The sequence below is a fragment of the Anopheles stephensi genome, chromosome 3 (genome assembly GCF_013141755.1).
Source record: "Anopheles stephensi strain Indian chromosome 3, UCI_ANSTEP_V1.0, whole genome shotgun sequence".
NCBI classification, from domain to species: domain Eukaryota; kingdom Metazoa; phylum Arthropoda; class Insecta; order Diptera; family Culicidae; genus Anopheles; species Anopheles stephensi.
Window position 1 is genome coordinate 3,539,779 of NC_050203.1, and position 17,591 is coordinate 3,557,369.

Below are 17,591 nucleotides of genomic sequence, written 5' to 3' on the forward strand. Positions count from 1 at the left end.
AGAGAACCGGAGAGAGAGTGAGAGAGAGACAGTGTGTGAGAGCAGCATCAAGAAAACCCAAAACACGAGCCCCACCCTCGAGGGTGGAAAAGTCGATGAGTATGCGGAAAATTGATGAGGATCAACAGATTCCCTTCCAGCCGAACTACGCTAATGTTGAGCGTTTTGTAAACAGTTTACCAAACCTTTTCAGCCTTCATCTTGTACCCAACGCAAGAAACACCGAGCTTTAATCGATTCTACACATACGCTCACACACACACTCAGAGGCTTGTGGCGTGTGCCGAACTACCGTATGCCTAGGCGGAAGAATCCGGCGCAACCATTAGCATAAACCGGCCCGAAGAGACTCGCCTCGGTACAGAGAGCAACAGATGGTTGTGGCGGAAATTCTCCACATGCAGGAGACAGAGGGACAGATGATGTCCGTGACCGTGCCAGCGCTGCAGAAGGATATTGATTTTCGCCGCAAGCAAACTGACAGAGCCACAGCAACTCTGTCGCAAAGTCTCCCTTAATGGAGACTTAGACAGCAAAGTTTTGCCGTAATGGAGGCTCCCGGTTGCTCATTTAAGGTGGACCGGGAAAGTTTGTCTGACAGATGGAACCCAGCGCACAATTCCGGAGAAATTGCATAACAATGTCATAAATATTCACCCGAGTACCCTAAATGTGATGAAAAGTTCCGATCGTTTTGTTCATACATTTTTTATTAATCGTCACAGCCCGGAAGAAATTGCTGCTCGTCGTCGTGCGTTCTCCACTCACGTACGAGAGCACGGTCACGGATGTGTGGGAAAGAGGCAAAAGGAGCGCGGAATGAAATGTCACTTAACAGGTGGAAATCGTTCCGCGGGAGGCCCGTTAATTCGGTTTCGTATAAATCATCGCTCTCACCGGCTCGGGTTCTGGAAACGACGAGGAAATATCCTCTCGTGAGTGGTTCGCTCGTGCCGGAACTTCCGGAGAGTGCTGCTGCTGCCGGTGGTCCTTTCGCTTTCGTTCAGCGATCGGGGAGGTACTCAGCAAGAGTGAAAGTATGGCGGAGGAACTCAGGCCGGATAATTTAATAGGTGAAAACGAGCCGACAAAACATTGGGCGGAAGCATTTCGGCAAACAGCTGTGCTTGGGATGGGATCAAGGTACTACCCGAGTTCCGAGAACGAGCGAGAGTGATCCTAACGCCCCACTGATGCTACTACCACCACCACCACTACTACTACTACTACTACAGCTCCATCACACCAACACCAGACAGATAGGGCGCGCTCGGGCATTTGGTCGTTGCCCAAGTCCTTGCGCCGTGGAACAAATGGACAGAGTAACGAATTTCGATCAATACGGCTAGACGGTGTGAATGTGTGGAGCAAAGCGCGCCGCGTAGGCCTGTGTTGGTGAAGCCTTCTGCTCGATTTTTTTTTGCTTTCGGTGAGCGGTCGGTCTTCAGGGCTTTCGGGCCCACCGGATTTCCGGAAGGATCGGACAGGCGAGCAAGGATGGGGATGCAAATTACGAGCGATGTTAAGCGTCCGGAGCAAGCTAATGCTCGAATTGAATTCCGATTTGTTTGGATGTGTATATACAGCGCCTCTTTCTTTACCTCCTTTACGGTTAGGGCCGTGTGTTTTTTTTTTGTTTTTTTTTTCGGGAGATTACGCCATACCGCCATTGCGTAAACATGCCGGAGAAAAAAGTGTGTTTTTCGTGCGATAACCCGGAGATTGGTGATATCTCCGCTACTTTCCGGATTCGGTAATACGAGTTAATTGGAGCATGGATAATGATGGGATTATCTTGGAACGTGGAGAATCTTGTGACACTTGGCGCTGTTTCGAATAATGTAATCATTAAGCATTGTGTAGGTCACAAATAGTTCATCATAGGTCTCTCCGGTTGGGTTTACCCAACTTCACCATGAGATCACAATCGAAAGACGTGACAAGCGAACGTTACTAACCGCTCGGTCGCCCGATAGACACAAGCAGCGCTGTGAGCAATTGTTCCAAGAACCCATGCCCGGAAATCCCCCGAAAAAGGTCTGCGGCGCAAAGTTTACCCATCCTTCGGTAATAAAACATTTCCGCGCTGACGAGTTGTGGGACGTCGGCAGTGAAATGGAACTGAAACCGACCCCACAACCTACCTCAACCTAAGCCACACACAATCAGTGTGATTAACCTTGGCCTACTCTTTCTCCTTCCCTCGCTCCCTCTCTCTATCTCTTGCGGGGTTCGCTCGCAGGTCCACGCCATCACACTAGTCCCGTTGATGGTGGCCGACTTCCGACTTTCTTTTCTGCTGCCGGGCGCTCTTGTTTGGAAGTTGGCGGCGGTCCGCGTGTCCAACCTCGATTCCAGCCGTGTGCCAACTGTCCGGTCCGGTTTTTGCTGCTCTTTATGTGCTGCCACCGGTTTCACTCTCACCTTTCGCACAATTACGGGTTCCGGCGGGGTAACGCGGCAAGAAATATGATTGCCATTATCGTAATGAGATTTCATGTGCCAGCCAGCACCTGACATCTCCGGGAGGCTTTTGCGCTTGTGCCCGGTAGGAGATTGAAGCTCACTTCCTATGGAACTTCTGGCGACTAATGGGTGAGTGATGCTGGCGGGCGGGCAACTTACAGGACGCTGGATCTGGTCGGGAGGTGTTTTTTTTTTGCAGTACTTTCCGGGACCATCGTCTAATGTCCACCGTCGGAAGGGAAAGTCAAACGATTCGAAAGACCGTACCCGGTGGTAGAATGTTGTGCGCCTGCAGGCAACATTAGCGACCGCTGACAGGCCACGACAGTAAACCGAACCGGCTTCCTGCCCTCCTCACCCACCTGTCCACCTCCAACCTGTTCCCGGTGGTCCCTTGACAGACAGGTTGTGTGAAGCAACCGACGAAAAGCATGTCACTCGCTGTTTGTGTTTTCTAGTCCCCGTGTCCCGCTCTTCCACTGCGAACCCCGATTGAAGTCACCATCGTTTTCGATGGTGTTGTGGTTAGGAAACAATAGTGAGGAGAACAAGATCTCTCCACCACTTGCGTCCGTGTTGTGAGCTTCACAACTGTCACTCGTCGCCGTTCTCATCGGTTGAGCCGAGCCGCGTGGTTGGTTAGGTATCGATTGCTTCACTACACAGTCCGTTGTTGTGCTGCTGTGAGATGAAGCTCCCTCCCACCACGTCAGAGCTGTTGTGAAGGTGAAGCTAACGTGTCTGATGTCTGATGTCTGCAGAAGACTCGGTGGTAGAATTTGCTTCTCTCTTTCCCTTCTTTCGCTGATCGATTCACAATCGCTTTTTCATGTGAACTTACTGTCGTGTGTCGTTTATTTGTGCTGATGGTGGTGGTGGTGTTGTTGTTGTTAGCTTAGTAAGCAAGCCCGTTCCTCCATCTCCAGCACCTCCGCCACACACACACACACGGTGGTGGTAGTATCTTCCGGAACTTCCACAAATAATAGTCATCCAAGACCGCAGAGTGTCTCGTGAGCAAGATCCGTCGGTATCTCTCGCTTGGACACGTTGCACATGCGGGTCGGTGCACACATTGGCACACGTACGTACCGTGTCTTCGGACGACGAGAAGGCGCCGGAGGAACGCGGGGGGGAGAGACAGTGAGCAACCCATCCGCGATGGCGGCGCTATTATTTATGTATACCTTGTTGTAACACACTGAGCCGCGCGCTAAGCCTTGACCCAGATTGTAGGCTTGTTCAGTTGCGTCCGCCTTTGCCCTCTCTCCTCCCCTCCCCCACCTCCTTCCCCCTCTGTCCGTGTCGCCCCCACTGCTTCCCCACCCAAACTCCCAGCCAGCATCACACGGGGTCTGCTGGGTGGTAGCTCGCACGCTCGTTAACGGTGGAACTACCGTCGAAACTATCGCCGCGTCTCGATATCCACCACAAATTTGCCACTTGCTAGTTTGCACGGGAGCTAAGGGGACCCATCATCAAACCCAACGGATCGCACTTGATCGATCATCGTCGTACAATATAATGCCTGCCGTCCTCAGGCGCAGTTTTCCTTCACTTTAGTCATCATCAGTGCGCCATCTTTGTTTACTTCCCAATGGTAGCCACCTTCGACAATAGAGCGTGTGAGGTGAATAGCATTTAATTGAGATCCCCCCCCCCCCCCCTTCACCCTATCATTCCCTCAATTAATCGAACAGTTTCACTTTCGTCACCTAGTTTGTGTTTTTTGTTCCCCTGCTATCCGCCATTGTGTGCGTTCACACTCACTGGCTGGTAGTGAACTGTCACCCGTGGACTACTCCCTTGCAGTGTGTGGGTTTACTCGTTTGTTTGCCCGCTTGTTTGTTTATCTGTTTGTTTTGCTTTACACATGACTGTCACGCAATCTGCTTACTTCCCACCGCATCCCCGCCTTCCCATTTGTGAGTGTGAGCTGTCAAAAAGCGTTTTAATATTTTTTTTGACGTAATACGATCACGGTCGATCGTGACTCGGGTATCGTTTTTAGCTTTCGGTAGCACGTTTGCGGTTGAACGGGGATCTCCCCATGCATGCGTGTGTGTGTGCGTGTGAGAGTCCGTCCCTTTACGTCATTGGTAGTCCTTCTTCGTCAAAGCGGTATGTCGGACCCATTGATTTATCGACCCAATTCTGTGCTTTTGGGTCGAATATTCGGTGATAGCTGGGACTCAACCCGGCGCGTGTGTGACAGAGGGAGTAGTACAGTTTATTTCGTAATTAGAGTTGACATTTATGTGCGACATTGCGATCTCGTTACGTAGCCACCACAACACACTTAAATGGGCTTCCCCACGGAAAAGGAAATGTTGGAGCTGTATACCTCGTTGTTGGAATAGAAAATGGACAGGGGCTACAGGGCTGTGGTGGTAGCTGTAATGATATGTTGGTTTTGATTTGTAAAAATGAAAGCAAACACGTTCAAACCCGACGTCCAGCGCCGGTGATAAGAATCTGGTAAATGTTACGGGTTCGTGGGAAAATAGAAATGGGCTACAGTAGCATCTACTTTCCCTTGAAGGGAACACATTTCCTTGGAACGGTATTTTTGTTTAGTGTATTGCCCTAGTTCGTTACAGCAGAACCTTTGCTAGAAAATATCGGGAAAGGTGGCATCCTACTTTCGCCCCGCAGTCACAAACCGCTCGCCGTTCCGATCGATGCCAAAAGTGCCCTTTCAAACACCCCCGAAAAAGCAAAAACCCGGAGACCAATTTGCGGAGCACAGAGCAGAGTCTGTTGTTTAATTAAACACTGAATAAATAATTAAAATAAACTTCGCTAGCAGCCAAACCCAGCCGACGGTGGTACGGTGGCCCAGACCAAACCAAGCACTACTCAAGGCTACCACCGTCAGCGTCACCACCATCACTGCCGCCGCCAGAGCGTTCCTGTAACCGCAGCCATAATGTTGTTTCCCAAAATCGTAAACTACCCAAATGGTTCATTTCCCTTTCAACGAGAAGGAAAGTCACCGGTGCTTGTGAGGTTATTCCATTGCTGGGGTTGGTTGGCTGTCCTAGTCTGGCGTTAGCAACAAAGAGCCGGTAATCGGGCAGACCTGCTGCTGATGTCCTGATGCACTTTCCAGGGCGAAACCGAGGACTCGGCAAACCAAACCAACTCCCGTCCTGTGGCCATTGACACCAAGGATAGACGGTGCGATAGTGCATTCGTTGAGTGCACAGTCTCCACCCGACAGTCTGGTGAAACCATCGACGAATCCTTAAACTTCCCCCGCAACTCCCGAGCCTTGGAAATGGGCTCCGAGTTCCAAATCGACAAACGGCACATAAACAAAGTGGATGGAAAAAGAGCTGCGGAGCTAAGCATATGCTCCCGAGCTACACGGTCGTGCAGTGAAAGTAAAGTTGTACGCTTTATAGCTTGCACACATTTTCCATTTTACAGATTCTGAAGCTCATCAGAGGATGGAGATAGATTTTCAGTAGTCGCTTGTCTGGTGGAAATGGCCTTAGTCTTTCAGCGGTACAATCTCCAGAAATCATCTCCAGAAGGGAAGGATGCAAACGGACCCATAAACTGTACACAGAAAGCATCCAGAATTTAGATGACTCCTTGATAAGTGCACATGAATGCCGGATTACGTTTCTTTTTTGCAAAATGAGTGCAACGTGAGGCACCGCACTAGATGCACGGGCTGCACCGAGGACGGCAATTTCGCCAGACGAGAATAAAGATCTCGGTACGATGGTGACAGCACGCCTCACGGGTGCTGGTGATGAGATTCGGTTCGTTAGCTTTAAAATTGTTCGGTCGGCCGAGTTCATTGTTTTGAGTGGATTCTTTCTGCTCTCTTTGCCCTTTTTTTGACGCTTAAAATCGTAAAGATTTTATAGAGTTCGAGAAAACGCATCTTTGTGCATCACGATTTATAAATAGAGAGAGAGAGAGCAGATAGAAAACACATCAGACGATCGGTTCCCCAAACGTCAGTAAGATATGACTGCTAATAACGCCGAGGGGTATTGTTTTGGGGGTACGTTTTGACATCTGATCTGCTTTGTTGTTCAGCTCAGCTGTTTCAGCGGCCCCTTCCCTCCAATGCAAGTGCATTGTGAATCGTTCCGCTTCGGTTGCGTTTGTCGCGCTGTCGCGAGGTGATAAATATGGCGCACGGCAATGTCCGCGAAACGATGTAAATTCGAAAAAAAAAACCCGTTCAGGCCCGTTGACATCGTTTGAAGGTGTATTGGTTGAGGGTAGCTGTTTTGACTCCCATCCTACCCCATTTGTTTGGCGGAACGATTTCGAGCTCATTGTTTATCACTTCCGCTGTCCACCGACGCCATCAGTTGCCCGTGCGCACTTCCTGATACTCTTCACCAACCGGTGCACGAAACGTCACACATTGACACATCATCGCGTTGACACAAGCGAGATGACGGTTGTAGTGAGAAGAAGAGGAAGAAAAAAACAAATACTCAGGCAGCAGCGACCCGGGGATCGTAGGTGTCTGTTGTCCCCTTGTTCGGGCCAAGAAGTCGATGGCCGGATCGGTATGGCGCTAGTTAAATGGCTACCGCCAGTTGTGGGCGAACAACCTGTTCTGCATCGGTGTGATTGTCAAGTGCTCGTTCCTGCTCGTTTGCAAGCGTAACTAACCTCACAAAGCCCGGTGCAACGGTGCAACGCTAGAACTGCACACTTAAATGCATACACAAAGACTGGCGCAAATTAGCGACAAATTGAATGGTGGACTGGTGGAGGAGGTAATGGTTGTGTCACGCATAAAAAACTGAAATCAGAACGTGACCTCGGCTCAAGGAAGTGTCTTCGGTCTGGGCATTAGAACAAGTCATTGCACATGACTCCTCTAGCAGATGATTTCGCCATTCTGTCTTTCAAATTTCGGAACTATGCGCTGCCTACTTGGATATTACCTGAGATCACATGTGAGCTATCGTTCCCTAGATTATTGCTATCGAAACGTTACTCTCGATTTCATTTGTGTCTCTAGTGAACCCTTATTGCAAAGTTGCACTACAAATTCATCAGCCTCCCCCCACGCTCAACTTCCCCAGCCATGCTTGAGTAGTTGGCGATGCATATGCATTTCCGACCGAGTTTCCTGTGTACACAAACGCACTCGAGAGCTCAGCCGCTCGCTCCCCCAACTTCAGGCATGCGATCGCGTAGGATATTGCGCACGGAAGTGTACGATCGCGCACACGAACCACCCAGCCCCACCCCCTCCTCGATGCACAGTGGGGATGTTTTATTTTTAATGCTGCCACAAATGCATCATGTCCTACTTACCTCAATTTATTGACTATTTTACCAAAGGCGCGTTTCTGTGTGTGTGGTGCGTGCTTGGTGTGCGAAATGCATGCCAAAAAATGGCCATCGGTCGAGAGACACCCAGCGATTCCCTGTTTTTCCCTACGATACGCATCGTGATGACCTTTTCCGCCATTCCCAGGACAGCTCCTCGCATTTCGGCACTGACCACCCGGACATGTCGCAAGGAGTCTGGGCGGGAGACCGTGGGGAGGTTGTTATTTCATTCAGTTGTTGGGGAGAATTCACAAGTCGTCTAGGTATCGTGTGCACGTCAGCAAAGCTGCATCGCTTAACTGCATCGCTAGACACCGGGTGCATATGAGTGTCTCGATGCTATCTATCTTGACATCTTGCATCTTGTGTGCCTATGTGCGCTTGCGGCAAGCCAACCAGTTGACTTCTCCTGGCGTAACGTCCGGGGTGCGCGCACGCTAGAGGAAGTTGGGTTGCGCGTGGCGTTTCTGTGCCAAGGATGTGTGATGTTGGTTTGAGATGGAATTTCCTGCTTAATGCTGCCCGAAAGGGGGGGTTGAAATCGAGGACGCCAGGCGTGCTTGCCCGCGCTCGCTCACTCGCTGTCCTAGCGCGAGAGAAGCGGAAGACAAACAATACGCGTGTGTGGGATTTAATTTACTTATTTACTGCTGAATATTGCCACTCGCTTCCGGGATTCTGCTCGGTAAGCGCTCATGTTCTTGATGATGCTTTTGGGACGAGAAAGTGCAACATTGGCATTTTCTTCCTGTACTAGTCAGCTGACTATCAGCCACTTGTTTGTTGTGTGTAACAACCGCCGTGCCGCCCAGTCCGTTATCCCGTCAGCCCGTGTATCCAAACACAGCGAAATGATGGGGGCAACAAGACGCAAATTAGTGTCTCGGCCTTCGTCGTCTCCAGTGCTCTCCGGTGAGGCAGTAGTAGTAGTTGTAGTAGTAATGGTGGTGGTTGGTTTGGGTTGGGAGATTTTATCTCTGCTAATGAAAACACATCGCTCATCAAGCGAGCATGTTGCGTCACGTCCTGTTGTATGCAGCATGTAACGTAATCGGTGCCCGGTGATAGAGCTGACTTTGAAAGGGAGAAGGGAAAAAGGGAACGGAGGGTAAAGATGATCGCTGCAGGGCGGAAGGTAACCCCGTTTCGATTACTTCCAGAACACTCGCTTATGTATCACTAATAACGTGATCACTTTTTTAGAAATTTTCTAAAACTTTTTTCACTTTATAGAAAAAATATGGAAGTTTTAGAAGAAGTCATTTATTAAGTATGATAATAGTATAGAAATATAAAACCTTTCATTAAGTATCAAAGACAAACGTAAAACGAATCAAACTACTCCAACGAAGCAGCACCACTTTCAGTTTCATTACACGAGGGAGAGAGGAAAAAACCGAATGCGCGCTTCAAAAAAACTAATTTCCCTTTCATCGGTGAACGGACGTTATTGAAACATGTACATACAAATCAAGCAGACGCGTTGAAACATACCCGCGTATTAACGTATGCATAACGATATGCATACCGAAAGGAAACAAAACAACAAACGAAAGACAAAAGTAACCAAAAAGTAAGAGAAGCAAAAACAGCTGAAACAAAAACTGCCGAAAAAGGTTCATCCAAATTTGGTCACTATTTTGCACTGCGATCTTTCATTCATTTTTCCACTCTGCCATTCCATTACCCACCTCCCTCCCTTTCCTTCCCCCTCCACTCCTCCACCCACCGCCTTCCCAAGTTTATGGGCCACCATTATGTACACTTTAAAATTTAAATTACTCGCTCATCTTCTGCAACCGTCGGAAGGGGTGCGAAAGGGAAATGGGGGCTCATCACGATCCCCACAACCCCTCCTCTAGCTCTTCACCCTCGATTTTTCCTCACCCCCTGAGTGATCGTGTGATCGTGCAAAAAAAAAAAACACCGCCCGAGAGGGAGCGAGAGCGCACGTGTAACTACACAAATTCCACCACAACCGCATTGACCCAGAAAAGAGTTGCGATGATGCTGCTTCGGCAACCCTTTCTCTCTCTCTCTCTCACACACACACACTGTCACTCTCGTGCCTTCAAAAAGCGATGGGGATGGTAAATCGGGGATGGTTAAATCCACTGTGTGCTGTACTGTACTTTCCCCCACTGTGTGTATTTATTTTCCTTCCTTCTCACAACACACAGCCAACAATTGTCGAACACGCGAAACGCGAATCTGCTATGCGAATTCGGGATCCGTGTGCGTGAATGTGTGAAGCTTAATCCGAATGCGTCTCTGGTATGCAGTTAAGTTATGATTGATACTTAGCGGGAGGAGAACTTTAGCGTTGCAACGTTAATTGGTTTGAGGAAGAAATAGCCAGATTAATTTCACTCGCCACAATTAGCATCGTGTGGATGGGGATAATTATATTTGAAGTCGTTCAGTCGAAAGAAAACCTTTTTCCCAACACTCGATCCTTCCTTTCTAAAATCTAAATCATCCTCTTCAAAATTAAATATAGGAAGCAGGTTCGCTCGGCGGTTGCTGCAACCACGAGCCTGCCGTTAGGGATTAGCAGAAGCATTTAATTCATCCTCCCCAAAAACAGCAGGACAGTTGTTTGCCACTGTCACCACCGGCCTGTACCACATAAACCATAAAGTCTCATAAAAATACTACCATCTCGCGGCCCGTATCCCCTCCCTCTACTCTTGTTTACTGTCAAAAAGTTGCGGAATTTGTCGGATTAGTCTGGGAGGGCTGTGCAGCGAGCGCTCGCAGTAGTGCGCGTGTGGCTGTGTATTTCGCTGCGATGGCAAAGGAAACCAGCCCCCGAAGGCGGAAATTATGTAATCCGCGCTGCGAGATTCTCCATCGCATTTGTGACTCACGGTGTTGCTCTCACGGTTTGTGGTTTGCAGTTTGGGACGCCTCTCACCTGTCGTTTCATTCAACAACAACCGATTTAGACACAACGCTTGCAGTACAGCACGGGCCAGCATTGAATTGCCAAAAACATAAAAGAGGACGTGATGCGGTCACTTCACCTACTTTGGGGGGTGAGGTCCAAGTTCGGCGGATGTTGCGAAATGATTACGCGCCACTTTTCCGGTTCCCGCGGTACAGTAGCCTGGACGTACGTGAACTTTCCGCCGGGCACGATCCGAGTGAGGGACCATGAGTGGATAGCCAAAGGGGTTTTGTCGTTGCACCTGCCCATATTTAGTGACAATAGTTGTGGAGGGGTTGTACCAGTAGCTTTAGATCTAGCTTAATATACAAAATAAATAGAGCATATTGATTTAATATGATGTTCCGAACTTCAGTCACAAGCCCTCTAGACATCAAACCGGCTACATTGTACGTATGTCGTCTATCACCAATTTTACGTCATCATTGCGTGATCGCTGCAGATTAGAGCAGCCCGATTCTCGGTCCTATGCTCGTAAATCGAGAGAAAAAAAACCCGACGCCGCACCATAAAAGCAAACTCCCCACATACATTAGACTTAGCGCGCGTCAAACAGCTGAGCATCGGCAAAACATTGCCATTGCCCTCGCTGATGATCGTCGCACGATCGCCACCCCATCGAGTGCCACTCTCTCGCTCTACTCGACCATAGCATAGGAGCGAAAAGGCAAAAGAAAATCATATCACCCTTCACGTTCAAACCCACGGGGTCCAAAAACCAGTCAATCGCTCGGACCGGACCGTCCCGACCCGACCGACAGACACAAAGCAACACGCTCGCAACCGGTTCCGCCGTGCGTACTGGACGGCCCCAAACCATTGCGACAGTTTGAATGAATGATGCAAATTTCCGCTTCTGAAATGATTATTCGCTCGCTCGGTACCTTCGCCCCACCCGGCCGACGCAGGAAAGGGATGATGTCCGATAAAACGCAACGCCAGAAGCAATCGGGACGGTGGCGCAAGGGCTTGGAATCGCGGGAGGTAGGAGAATTTCCATCATTCATCGAACGCACTTTTGCGCAACGTCAACCCCGTGGGTCTGGCTGGTAATGTCCGATTTCGGGGGAAACCCCAACCTCAGGAAAGAGAGAAAAAAGTTGAAGATACTTCAAGATTGAGCTTCAAGCAATTGGATCTTCAAAGCGATATTGATTGTGTTTCAGTTGGAGGGTGCGTCCTGGGCGTTAAATGTCGAACCAAACATGTGGGACGCATTTGCTTTGGCAGTAGACATACGGGTCCAGATTATGGAGTCTGAGGCGTCCCTTTAAGAGATTAGGCGTCTAAGAAGCCTAACAGAAGTGATCATTAGTGCTTTGGGGCAAACTTTAAAGGTTTCAGAAATTATTGCACACCTTGCTGCCCTCGGAACACAGATTGCGGCACCGTTCTTTGTGATCAGTAAAAGGGAGTAGTAGCGAAAACCCCTCGGCAAGGGCCAACGCAGCGACCAGTCAATTGCGAGAAAATTATGGCGCATTTAAAGAAATTCTGCTCTATATGGAGCGGCAAACGTTGGGCCTCCCTCCCCCCCCCACTGAGGGGGGGTGAGTTTTTATTTGTTCGCTTCCGTCACTGATCGATTCGAGCCATATTCGGCCAGCGGTGACTGCGTAATCATGCTCCAACCTCGGCCGTCGGTCGTTTGGTAAGGCTTACCTTACCAAAAGCGGAAGGCATTCAGCCTGCAGCCAACCTGGACACACTGGAAATTCGTCATTTAATGTGATAAATTATCGAATTTTACGCATTTCTCACACATTTCTCCCTGTACGGTGTGTCTGTGGGCAAGGAATAGGTCTGGCGAGAAGAGTTTTGAACGACGGTTTTACGACCACCAGGAAACAACCAACCCCGGGTCGGTTCCGTTCCGAGCGGGAAAGAAAGGTCGTAAAAACTGCAGCTCGGGATGCTTTGCACTGCATTCGGTTATGCTTGAAGTGGGTCATAAAAATATTAAAACTTCTTATCGATCGTGGGGTAAATTCATTGCTTCGGCTGTGCAACGGTTAGGATTTTAATGACTCAAGCGAGTGTTTAGAGCGCTTGAGAACAATAAATAAGCGAGCGGAAAATGGGTCCTTGAAGTAGCTTCTGTTTTGTAATTGTTGCGATATGTAAAAGGATGTTTTTAACACACACGTATGACAAGCGGCGAACAGACGCTTGAAGTTGCTTTTTGTGGATCGTAAAAAATCGCATCCTCATAAAAATCACATAAAATCTTAACGGTGGGAATCGCTGCGAAGAAGCTGTGGAAGTTGTGTAGATGTTGCGAGGTCCTGAAGGAGAAGCCTCCGTTACGCAAAGTCAAGGGATAACGATTACCGGAAACGTATTTAGCACGAAGCGTGTAATTTCGGCGCACTCGCTCCCTCCCAGGGTGGACATGTCCTGATCGTGGTGAAAATATTGCCCTCAAAGTTTGTGTGTAGGACGACATTTGGACAGTTGAGCAGGACCGAACCACCAGCGAAGATGCGCGCCATTCATTGTTGTATTTAATATTTATGATCTCAAGCTGTGCCTTCCGGTTGTGGGGCTGACATGGAAAGAGTTAGCCCGTTGCTCACAGTTCTAGAACCGTAAGGCATCCTTCCTGCCGTCTTGTTCCTCTTTTTTTGCCCTCGTTTTGTGGGAGGCTTTAACTTGTCTGCCTTTCGCTCGATCCTGACTTTACATCAGCAAAACCATCGCCGACAGGCTCTCGGGCAAACATTTCCGGTCTGGGAAAAGTTGCATGGGGAAACTCTGCTGGCTGCTGTCTGATTCTTGGAACGGGGTGGCAAATACAGCGAAAAGCTTCTCAAGTTTTTCGGTTCTCTCTGTGTGTGTGTACGCCCAGCGTGTGTTATGCAACGCGCACATGTTAATGGAAAATAACTTGATTCGTGGTAAATCTCGCCGGATTTACCCAGCGAAAGCCGGGACTGTGCAAGGAGTTGATAAATCGGCCGAGCTAATGCCAACTTTGCTGTGGATGGAGCCCGGCTCGTTCGGGCCGAGTCCGGGGAAAAGTTTTGTGGCGGCGGCATGTTGTTTTCTTTTTGCTCCCACCGGCCAAAGTTTCGAAAGCCTTCGAAAGACTTAGCGGCCCTAGGAAGAGTTCTGAGGGTAAAAAATACACACAACCACTTACAAACCAGAAGCAATGGACAGGAAGCTCCGGTACAAGGAAGCGTGTACGAAGGGTTCCAAGAATCGTTTAACAGTTGTTGAATATGGTGTTGAGCATTGCACGGGTTTGTGGTTGAAAATAGAGCCCAATTTTATCAATCACACGTGCCCTTCATAATGAGATCACCTCGATTTAGTTGGATGGGAAAGGCCACAATGTACCAGAAAAACGCAACTGCGCAAACGGTGGTGTCCCGGAAAAAAGATGTCCTAAATTCTAGCTAAACCACTAGTTGGGAGTTGCTGTGTCACTCACCCACCGTTCCGCAGGCAGCCGTCTGTCTAGTCGGTGCTCTGGATGTTCTCTAGTGTCAACGCCATTTGTGTACACACAAGCGAGGTGGTTGTGCTAGACGGCCGCCGATCAATCATAGAAACCGCATCAAGGGTTCCTTGAACGGTTACTTCTGGGAACTGGCCGAAATTTCCCATCCGCCGCCCCCGCCGCCCCTCCTCAAGGTAATGCAAATGGGTCAATTGCAAAATATTTATCCAGTGTTGTGCGGTGGGTGTGTGTGTGTGGTGAAAAATTGGGCTGAATTTAAACACAAACATCCAGAGGAGGAAGAAGCAATGTGGAAGAGAGACTCGACTTGGGGACACAACGCACTTGAGACAACAGTGTCCTAAATATTTCTTATCATGTTGCAATTGTGTTCTTATTACGATTCAGGTTGTTGTTAAATCCTGTCCTCTGTTCCGTCTCTCTCGCGCGATCGCATCGAGATTTGAACACATCACCTGCGATGTGCAAGAGCCATCAAACCTATCGTTTATCGTCAAGAAAGAGCGAGCAGCATACGCTTGGTACGTCAAGAATTCCAGCGACCGGCACGGCACGACAGACACATCGCCTAACGAGTTTTCAATGGAAAAACGGTCATCTTATTATGATGGCATCCATCATCCGTCCGATGTGTGAGATTCGACTCGAGTTCCGAACGCTTAATCGTTTGTGCGGCTAGTAGCTGGCAGTAGCACATTCACACGCAATAACGCCGGCCACCTCCAAGCGCAGTCCGGCGCTATCGGGGGGATAATCGTTGCGAGTAGCGCTGCGTTATTATTTGTTTGCGTTTAATGTTAAACAACCTTGTCCTGGATTGTTTTTATTAGCACCGCCTGTAAGCACGACGACGACATTATATAAGCACCCGCGGTTTGCGATTCTTAGTGCGTTGTGTTTGCCGTATCTGTTGACAGCTTCGAAGCCGGTCGAAAGCTGGAAGCATTCATTCCCTCGCTCGCGAGAGGCATTATAAATGTCACCACTTTCTCTACCGCCGGCGCCTAGGCTGATCGTGTGCATTGCGGGTGAATTGCATTCTCGATCGAGCGCGATCTTTTCCCATCGGCAGCTCGTGCCACGCCACGCCATCATGAGTGCGCCGTGACGAACCTTCTAAATGTCAACCGGAGGAGGAGTTTCCAAGCAGTTGGTGTCGGTTGTCGCAAATGTTCTGCACCGTATGTCGTCTCGGGTTTGTTTAAGAATTTCTTGGAAAACGCGCCACACAGTTCCTGTTCCTGACAACTGGTGCTGCGAGTGCGAGTGGTGGCGAAAATTTTGCAATGCATTCGCCATTCGGGAGCGTTTACAGGCACCAAGCCGATTTCGCTAGTGCGTTGTTTGTAGAAATGAAAACAATTAACACATGTTTTTAGCACAAGTGGTGTTGTGTTTGTGTTTTTGTTGTTACTGAATGGTGTGGGTAGCAGGGAATGGCAATTCGTTTGATTTTACGATTGAACTGAAACACCTTCGGGAAGGTATCGCTGCCAAGAATAATCGCGTTCGAGGTTAACGTTTGGGGAGATCGACTTTAGTCTCAGTTTTGTGTTGATACGCACAGTTTTAAGAATTGGAAAATGTCTCACAATATTGCCTTCTTGACACATTACAACTGTTTGATCAAGACGCTTTTGTAGTGAGAATCGGCACAAGAAGGGCCTCACCATACAAGATAAATATTGCTATTTCCTAGAATCGCTTTAAAGTCTATTTCCACCTGCGCATCCGTGTGTGTGTGTGTGGCTGTTTCATTAACACAATATTCTTTGTATTTCCAAATAAATTTCTCCTTCGTTCGCTACCGTCCGCTTCTAGCACCGCGCGTTTTTCTTCCCTATAAACCTTGAGGCCGAGCTGAAGTTGTTTTTCTCGTAGAAACGCCACCCTCACATTAGCTGAGGGTCACCGTGTAACCTAATTGTAAAAAACACGTTCGAACGTTCTGTGGCCAACCTTCACGAAAACCAAATCTTGACTAGTGGCACGTTCACGAAATTATCTCACATCCATTGCGGTTCGGGGCGCTCGGCTGTAGGAGTGCGAGACTTTTCTTCCACCTCAGCTCACATTGTCACTAGGGTAGTTAGACGGTGTGGGGAGGGGGAGGGTTGGTTTCCAATATTTTCTACAAAAGCTGACGATTTTCTTACCGTCTAGAGATCATATCACATTCAGGAGACATTTGCAAAATACCGAAGGAAAAGTGTTGCCGGTACTTTTTTGTCCATCCTCCCCCAATTTTCTTCACATAATTATCTCAATTAGCTTGTACCGAGCTGCCTCCCGAGGAGCTTGCTCGGCCGAATGGAAGTACGTGTGCGAGCCCACCGTACACCCTCACTCGCTCTTGATCCAATACCCATACCGATTAACGATTTTAAACACGTACAGCGTGCTTGGGGGAGTAGGTGGCGTTACATTGAGCACTCGCCATTCTGCTCAAATGGCCTTTTTTCTCCAACCTATCCAAGCGGAACACAGGCACGCACACACAAACGTAGGCACACGGGCACATGAGGTGAAAATCGAAACGAAACGAAAGCATAATAGGGCGAGATGAGAAAGTAAGAAAAGTGCGCACAGCATAAGTAAGCCGAAGCCGAAGAAAACGTGTCAGGTAGGTCATGGTCGATGGGTGGCGATGGTATTTTACATAAAACAGAAGCGCGTGCTCACTATCGAAACGGTTTGCTCGAGTGACTAATACGACTAGAGGAGTTTGGGGCGAGCTGTTCGCAGTTATTAATTATTTATCAACATGAAGGTATGAAAATGGAAATGGAAGAGTTTAAGGAAGGTTTTTTTTTTGCGGTTTGAGAGAAATCTTCTTCCGAGTTCTTTCGTCGGCTCATCCCGTTACAAACAATAAGCTAAAAACCTCTGCATAGAAATCGTTAACCTAATTTTGCTGGTGGTGTCGCGAGCGAACGAGCGCATGTGTGTAATCGTTTTTCGACCAAATTTTTCAACCAATTACTACATCGACCAACCATGTCACCCTTGACGCTCGGACCAGTATGAGTTATGATCGACCCCGTCCGCAAGCCGTCGTTGTTTGTTCCCGAGGGAGCTCGCACATTCGCCATCCCGTAATAAAAAAAAATTCGCAAACCAATAAAAAGAGCACGATGCATACCAGCAGCAAACGTCGGCCAAAGCCAACAAATTTTCGCCGCATGCACAAATGGGGCAGGCCCAGGGCGAGAAGAAAATGTAACACACTCACTGCTTTCGATAAGGAAGAACGAAAGTGAGGTCACCGTTTGACTTTGGGCCGGTTGAGTTAATGAGCTTGAAGGCAAGAACCGAAAGCAAAGGAAGCAAAAGAAAACCTCCCAAACGCCCATTAACCATTTGCGAGCGATTAGACCTTGCACATTGCAC

The 17,591-nt window shown here is 48.7% G+C and overlaps 1 protein-coding gene across 3 annotated transcripts in view; it reads right to left on the reverse strand.

Moving 5' to 3' along the window:
- Positions 1–17,591, reverse strand: part of LOC118510137 (ecdysone-induced protein 74EF) — a 213,471-nt gene that overhangs the window by 27,702 nt on the left and 168,178 nt on the right. The gene's annotated exons all lie outside the window — the stretch shown is intronic.